Source organism: Lithobates pipiens, unplaced genomic scaffold (assembly GCF_037356315.1).
Source record: "Lithobates pipiens isolate NorthernLeopardFrog02 unplaced genomic scaffold, aLitPip1_a1.2 Scaffold_3, whole genome shotgun sequence".
Lineage (NCBI taxonomy): Eukaryota > Metazoa > Chordata > Amphibia > Anura > Ranidae > Lithobates > Lithobates pipiens.
In genome coordinates this window covers 58,104,120-58,112,869 of record NW_027507790.1, presented here as the reverse complement: position 1 = coordinate 58,112,869, position 8,750 = coordinate 58,104,120, and the positions used below count along the sequence as shown (strand labels likewise).

The following is an 8,750-nucleotide window of genomic DNA, read 5'->3' as shown; positions in this document are numbered from 1 at the left end:
TTTCTCCTTTTCAGATTGTAACAGAGAATTTGGGTCTTCTCTTTCGAGTAGCATCCTTTGTATATTATATGTCTGCCTATCTTTTTTAATGATGATTTGTTTTTGTATAATAATTTTTTTTATTTTTGTATTCAAATTGTGTAAGTCTATACTGTACCATCAAAGTCCAAATTGCTTCTCAAATTGCCAATCTCTCTATTCAATCTTAGGACGAAGGTACCTTACTATTCTCTCAATCTAGTAGTATCCCATACTTTCTACCCCATATACATACCTCGCAACCATCCCTGATTCGACAGGATCATCCCGAAAATTGGCCTCTGTACCAGCGAATCAGGGTTGAGTCCCGGATCACCCGCGGCATGTTCGGGGTGTCTAGTTCCTGCATGCAACTTGCAACACTCTGTATGGCAGCCCCCAGCCAGCATCTCTCCTCGCCAGTCCTGCTGCCTCTAACATACACAGGCATTCACAGTGCAGAGTGGAGCGCACTGAGCCCACCCCCTCCTCCTCTTGCTGTGATGTTTTGTCTTCCTGTACAGAAGGAGGCATGCACTCCACTCTGCCAGAACCGTTATCTGTCACTGTGTAAGTGACGCTTACAGAGGAGGGGCCCCATGTCCATGACAGAAGGCTCCGTCCACTGATCGCTGGACTTAGGAGGAGAGTCACCCTGCTGCTAGCCTGAAGGTACCTCAATGGGAGTCCCATGTGACCGGGGGAGGGGGGCAGCCATTAGGTAAGAGTAAAGGGGGATAGACTGGGGGGAGGTTTGTGCTAGGAGGGGCTGGGGGGATTTGGGTTAACATTTGACCCCTGTACCCTGCCCTAGTGACCCCTGGTCCACCTTCCTGCTGACCCCAATACCGTCTCCTACTGACCCCTAGTCCTCCATCCTGCTGACCCCTGTACCCTGCTCTTCTGACCTATCTTCTGTCCTGCTGACCCCTGTACCCTGCCCTACTGACCCCTGTGTTCTGTCCTGCTGATCCCTGGTCCTCCATCCTGCTGACCCCTGTGCCCTTCCCTACTGACCCCCTTTCCTCTGTCCTGCTCACCACTGTACCCTGCCCTACTGACCCCTGGCCCTCCATCCTGCTGACTCCAGTACCCTGTCCTACTGACCCCTGGTCCTCCATCCTGCTGAACCCTGTACCCTGCTGTACTGATCCTGTCTTCTGTTCTGCTGACCCCTGTACCCTGCCCTAATCACCCCCTGTGTTCTGCCCTTCTCACTCCTGTAAGCTACCCTACTGACCCCTGTCTTCCATCCTGCTGACCCCTGTACCCTGCCCTATTGACCCCTTGTCCTCTGTCCCACTGACCCCTATACACTACCCTACGACCCCCTGTCTTCTGTCCTGCTGACCCCTGTACCTTGCTCTACTGACCCCCTGTCTTCCTCTCTGCTGACCCTTGTACCTTGTCCTACTCACTCCCCCTGTCTTCCGCCCTACTGACTCACTGTCTTCCGTCGTGCTGACCCCTTTATCTTGGTCTACTGACCCCCTGTCTTCCATCCTGCTGACCCCTGTACCCCACCCTACTTTCTCCCTGTCCTCTGTCCTGACTAATGTGCTGTTTCCTACTGACCCTCTGTCATCCATCATGCTGACCCCTGTACCCTGCCCTACAGACCCCCCTGTTTTCCATCCTGCTGACTCCTTTACACTGCCCTACTGACCCCCTATCCTCTGCCATTGTGATACCTCTTCTCTGCCCTGCTGACCCCAGTACACTGCCCTGCAGACCCTTCTCCTCTGCCATTCCTATCCACCACACACATTAAGTCCCTCCCACTGTTGAGAGTTTGACCACACCCATATTTTGCTGCGCTGTTCTATGCGCATCACAAATTACTTCCTCTCTCATGTGTCCCTCATTCCAAAGTTCAAAAGTTGGGAAGTATGCATATAGGGGTAAAAGGGCAATAGCCTTGTATATTTAAAATGGCTCTAGTATAGGACCATAGGATCAGGTTAATAATTTAACCATTGGTAGGGATTGATGTAAGTGAGACAATGCAGGACTAGGGGAGCCCCATGGTATTAATAAGTTTCTAATTGGATCCAATAGATCTTTATGGCCCCAAGCCCTTAAGTGTTGTAATTGTGAGGCAACAAATCTGGAATGTGGGATCGCAAGACCACTCTGTTCCTTACCAAATTGCAGCATGGAGAAGCTAATTCGGGTTGCTTTGTTACACCAGATCAAAGTTCTAAACTGAGAATCAATCTGAGTAAACCATTAAGTGGTATCCATATGGGTGCATATGTAAAACGTACAGAAGTTGGGGGCCCATATCATTTTAATTTGGTTGGCTCTTCCAGTTACTGATAGTGGAAGCTTAGACCACACAGCACATTTAGATCGAAACCTATGAGGCAAAGGCACTAAATGTAATGTTATATATTGATTGGGATTTTGTGATAATTGTAAACCTAGAAAGCGGAATGAAGAGATCACTTGCACAGAGCCTGTGCAGTCTGGTAGAGAGTCTGGGAGCTGGTCTAATGGCATCAATACTGATTTATTTTAATTAATAGAAAACCCTGATAGGGCCCCAAAGTCAGTGATTAATTGCATAATGTTTTCCAAGGATTTGCGGGTGTCCCCCAAGTATTTCAGTGCGTCGTCCGCATATAGCCAAACAATATCTTTGTGGGGGGCCTCTTATAAAACCAGTGGTATGAGGGGAATACTGCATACACTTTACTAGACAAAGTCCTTTGTTTAACAATCTCAGCATAGCATATGTGCATTTGTCCCACATTTCAGTTTTTCACTGAACAGCTTCTCTAAGAGGTCTGGTCTAGCTTTGCTTAAGCAGATTAACTTACCCTTTGAACACACCAATAAGCACAGCTAAAGGTTTTCCTGTTTATACAACAAGATGTCCAAAATCCTATGTAAATGTGAAGGAGCAAGCTAATTTGTGTAAAACAGCCATTGTTTACCTCACTGAAATTTGTAAAGTCATCCAGGGACACTGCCTTATTCACTTCAAGTCTGAATAAATACTGCTCACAATAGAAGGGTTTCAGCAGCATCATTTATCTGTGACTTGCAATCTTTTCCATACACTACAACTCCCATGACATCTTGAGTTGCTTAAAGAGGAAGCAAACGCCCATGGTTTGTTTGTACCTATAGGTAAGCCTATAATAAGGCTTACCTATAGGTATCGTGAATATCTCCTAAACATGTACTGTTTATGAGATATTTACTGTATATGCCACTGATGGTGTCATTGGCGCATGCGCTCTGAAGGAACGGACACCCGTGATGTCTCTTCAGAGCCCTGTACCGTGAACATGCGTGGGAGTAACGTTACGTGGCTCCAGCCAGTCACACAGCCAGAGTCCGCAGACTAGGAAGAAATACGGGTGAAGATGGATGTGGTGACAATGAGGGCTTTGTTTGCAGGTAAGTTTCACATAATGTGCAAGTATGTGATGCATACTAGCACATTATCCCTTTACTTTGCAGGTCAGGAAAAAGGAAAAAAACAAAAAAAAAGAGGCAGCGTTTACTTCCTATTTAAGTGAATAAGGAAGACAGGGGTTGACAATAGGGGTTTTATTTGTAAAACACTCCTTGCACAAATGTCAAAAACATTCATGCAAACTGAGTTATATTTCACTGTATGTTTTTTTTAAATATATTAACTCCTTTATCAGCAGTTCCATCTAGTAATCAAAATATGGTATGTTTTCTCATTGAGGTATTTCGGAATACTTTACTGCATTTTGGTTACTAGATGAAGCTGATGATACAGGAGTTAATCTATTTTAAAACATACAGTGAAATTTAGTTCAGCTTGCAAGAATGTTTTATAATTAGATCCCTTCGTGTGGCCACCTGATGATTGACAATCTACAGGCATATAAATCAACAGTGACAAGGCTGATAGCCACACTCCCAATACATCACCAAAATCTGTCTATAGTCCAAGCTGATACAGTTGCTGTAAGTGCCGGTTCACACTACCGCGACACGACTTGCGCGCGACTTATCGACGCGACTTCGACGCGACTTAGCGCGACTTCGACGCGACTTAGCGCGATTTACAAGTCGCCTCAAGCACAGGCGACTTTGCCTATGGCCAATCAGCGCTACTCAGCTCTTGTGACATCATTGTTGTTTCCTGTCGCTTCTTCCTGCTTCCTGTCGTGTGTCTTGTCCTGTCACCACAATGTTGTCATTGCCTTATTTGATGAGAGCTGTAGTAACTGCTGGTGTGGCAGTGTTAATGGAAGAGGAGGAAGAGAGGAAGCGAAGGATGAGGATGAGAAGACGACGCCGCTACTGGATCCATCCAATTATTGCAAGTAGAGACAGTAGAGGCCAATTTTGGGCCATCTATGAAAATTTGCGTGTTTTTGAGGACAAGTTTTACAACTATACCCGGATGTCAATTGCAAGGCAAGTACATATGCTAATAGACTATTTTGTCCCATTTATTTTTTATTTTTTGAAAGATATATTTTGTAGCATTTAACGTAGAGAATAAAATGGCGAAGATTGATATTCAGCAGAATTGTTTGTCATCTACCTATGCTAAACATCAACTGGGGTGATCGGCAAGCTTGCATGTATCACATTAAAGCGGTGCGCTGGCTGGCTGGAAGGTGAAAAAAGTCCTGCTAGCCGCATCTTTGGAGCAGTGAAGGAGCGGTGTATTCACCACTCCTAACCACTCCTACCCATCAAAATCAATGGGACAGGGCCGCACAACCGCTGGCAAAGCGCCTCTGCATCGGCACTACCCTTTTTCGGGCACTAGTGGGTGTTAAAACCACCCCGCAAGTGCCCCCAGACCACCGCTAAAACGACGGTAAAACGCAGCTAAAAATAGCAGCCTTTTACCGCCGACGGCCGCACCAGCCCAGTGTGAAAGGGGTCCTAGAGGCATCAGATTTGCATATGTTATTACATCGGTAATAGTGTAGCTACAAATGTCAGATATTTCTCATGTAGAATATATCAAATTAAATTTTTTATCCATTTTACAGTTTTGATGAATTGCTTCGTCTAGTTTGCAACCATCTGGAGCGACAGAACACCTCATATAGGAGGAGCATCTCACCTACTGAAAGATTGATTATTACGCTCAGGTAAACTATCTATTTTTTTGATGCACATTACCATTATCACATTGTTATTATATGTGCAACAATCTAGCCTGAGCTCATTTGTCTTGGCTTCTCCTACGGGTCATATGAGTGCAATTATTTTGCAATCCTGTGCCCCTTTTCAGTGCAGAGTGAACAGAAGTCCACTTTCTGCAGATATCACGAAGATTAGTTGAGACAGCGCATCATCCTTCATTCGCCAGCAGCTGGCTGGACTGATGACAGTGGCAGCCTCTCAGCAAGCTGCTATCCACCCCTCCACATTGAGCGTGGGGGATCAGAGCAGCTGAGAGACAGCACCTCCCATCTTGGGGAGAGGACAGAACAGAGACATAGACGATGTATGTTGACTCAGTTCTGTGTGAAGAAACAGCAGTGGACAGTTGCATCATTGCTGCGATGTTGCATCCACCTAGGTACGTAATTCTTCCAAATAAAAATATTGTTGAAGAAATATTGCAAAATTTATCACACCAACATCCTTTTTTTTTGAAAAAAACTTTAATAATTAGAACAATATATAACCAAATAACAACAAAACAGAACATATGTTTAATTTTAAAATCTCACAGGTTTTGGTACACTGGCTCATATGGTGAGGAGCTGGTGGAAGGCATTGGTGTAACATTAGCTGAAGTTGCTGATGTCAGTGGGGATGGAGAGGGATAGGGTATAGGTGGATGGGCAGGATTAAGGGCATGTCCATACTCATTGGAGTAGGGACGGAAGTGAGGGGGATAGTAGGGATGGGTTCTGGGTGGTGGAGGGGTTGAGTACGTGTAGTAGGGTCCGGATGGTGGTGGTGGTCCAAACATGGAAGCGGATTGAATAGGATCATTTGTAATGCTCGCTTCTATGAGATCCATCACTGATTTTTTTACATCATTCTTCCTCTCCGGCGGTACTCTTTTTAGCATTTCGGCGACCATGATTCCAAAACTATGGTCTTCCGAATGCAGCTCGTCCAATTTCTGGTTCATCCGATCAACCAGCTCCGAAAATCGTTCTAGGTTTTGTGAGTTACTGCCCCTTGCTGGTCGACTTCGTTGTTGCCGGAGTCGGAGAGGCTGAGCCGGCTGCTGACTAGTGGAAGCCTCTCCCTGGTTGCGGTCCGCTTCTTCACTTTGCTGTTGTTCCAGCAGCAAAGGATCATCCAGGGAAATGGGCAACGAGCCTTCCACTTCTTGAGAAGCTGCCTCCTCCTGTGCTGCATCCTGCCGTTCACCAGCAACTGGCCAACTTGATTGTGTTCTGCAATAAACATATAAAAGAACAGTTACCCCCTTCTTATTTGAATTGTATAGTATCACTTTACAACTATGTAAGATTTTATCTTACTCTCTCAGCTCCAGGAAAGGCCGCAGAAACTCTAGTTCATCTGCGTGAACATAGGGGACAATACGCTTTCCTCCAGATCCACTCCTGGCCTCATTCAATTTGCGTACGTAGCGCGAAAAACAGTCACGCAAACCCTTCCAACGGATTTGTAAGATTGATACTGCAAAACATAAATAGGAACATAAAATGGTTTATGTCTTTTGTCTTTCAGATACCTGGCAACCGGTCATTCCCTAGTTAGTCTACATTATGAGTTCATGTTGGGCAGATCAACGATCAGCTACATTATCCGTGACACCTGCCAAGTCATATGGGATGTGCTTAACAGCATGGTTATGAAACGGCCTACACAAGATAATTGGCGTGATATAGCAGAAATATTTTGGCGTCGGTGCAATTTCCCAAATTGCCTTGGAGCTATAGATGGGAAGCATGTGCGTGTCGTTAAGCCTGTTGGTAGTGGAAGTATGTTCTACAATTACAAAAAATATTGTTCTTTTGTACTTCTTGCTGTTGTCGATGCAAACTACTGCTTCACCTATATCGATATAGGATCCTACGGAAGTAGCTGCGATTCGCGTATTTTTGCAAATTCCTCATTTGGTGAAAGGCTACGATCTAATCAGCTAGATATTCCTGAGAACTGTCCTCTTCCTGGCACAACTGAACCCCCAATACCCTATGTGTTTGTCGCAGATGAGGCTTTTGCATTGTCGCAACACCTAATGAGGCCTTACTCCAATAGAAATCTGACAACCCGCAAGAAAGTCTTTAATTACCGGCTGACAAGGGCAAGAAGGATGGTTGAGTGCACGTTTGGAATTCTTGCCAATAAATGGCGTTTGTTACATACGCCTATCGCATTAAACATTGAAAATGCAATTACTGCTGTCAAAGCAGCTTGCGTGCTGCACAATTTTGTACGGGTACGTGACGGGTACCGTTTTGAGGATTCCCTTATGCATGACTTGGAAAGTGCACATATGACTGCTGCAAGGGGATCCTGCGATGGTGCCACTGTTCGTGAAAAGTTTGCATCATACTTTATTTCACCGGCCGGTGACTTAGAATGGCAATTGGATGCCATTTCCTAACTACATTGCTCACTGCTTTGCATCTAGAATTTGCTAATGTGTTATTACGGTTATAATGTTTTCCTGCTATGTCATCTTTATTTCATGTAATAAAAATGATATGTTGGTTATTTTTTTTTCTATAATGTAATAATAAAAGAATCATTCATTCACGATCATTCATTATTAACATTTATTAACACTAGCAGTTAGCATCAGTGAAAGAATACACAAAAGTGACGTGGCAGGTGACGTGACAGGTAACGTGGCAGGTGACGTGGCAGGTGACGTGGCAGGTGACGTGGCAGGTGACGTGGCAGGTGACGTGGCAGGTGACGTGGCAGGTGACGTGGCAAGTGACGTGGCAAGTGACGTGGCAGGTGACGTGGCAGGTGACGTGGCAGGTGACGTGGCAAGTGACGTGGCAAGTGACGTGGCAGGTGACGTGGCAGGTGACGTGGCAGGTGACGTGGCAAGTGACGTGGCAAGTGACGTGGCAGGTGACGTGGCAAGTGACGTGGCAGGTGACGTGGCAAGTGACGTGGCAGGTGACGTGGCAAGTGACGTGGCAGGTGACGTGGCAAGTGACGTGGCAGGTGACGTGGCAAGTGACGTGGCAGGTGACGTGGCAAGTGACGTGGCAGGTGACGTGGCAGGTGACGTGGCAAGTGACGTGGCAGGTGACGTGGCAAGTGACGTGGCAAGTGACGTGGCAAGTGACGTGGCAGGTGACGTGGCAAGTGACGTGGCAGGTGACGTGGCAAGTGACGTGGCAGGTGACGTGGCAGGTGACGTGGCAAGTGACGTGGCAAGTGACGTGGCAGGTGACGTGGCAAGTGACGTGGCAGGTGACGTGGCAAGTGACGTGGCAGGTGACATGGCAGGTGACGTGGCAAGTAATAACACCATGAATTTAATAAAAAGGTTAAACTTACATTTGTCACTACGATCGGTCGGCAGCATTGTTTCCCAATCTTCGAAAGTCAGTCTACATATTTCTAACCAAGCACTATCCCTCTTGGATTGATCCTTGTAGTCGGGATCTTGCTTGTTATATATGCAGGGTCGCTGCCTCACATGTCTGATGAGGGATTCATTATCTACTGGCTCCCTGTGCTGCACTTCTCTGCGGCCTCGGGATGACATGTTCTTCAATCTTCTCACAATCACAATCACAATCACTTCTTTTCTTCTTCACTTCACC

The 8,750-nt window shown here is 46.0% G+C and overlaps 1 long non-coding RNA gene across 1 annotated transcript; it reads left to right on the top strand.

The window, feature by feature from the left end:
- The first annotated feature begins 4,801 nt into the window (after window positions 1–4,801).
- LOC143940414 (uncharacterized) lies at window positions 4,802–7,719 on the top strand. The gene is made up of 2 exons (XR_013263868.1): window positions 4,802–5,117; window positions 6,685–7,719. It is a non-coding gene; the product is annotated as an uncharacterized LOC143940414 (long non-coding RNA).
- Window positions 7,720–8,750: the final 1,031 nt, after the last annotated feature.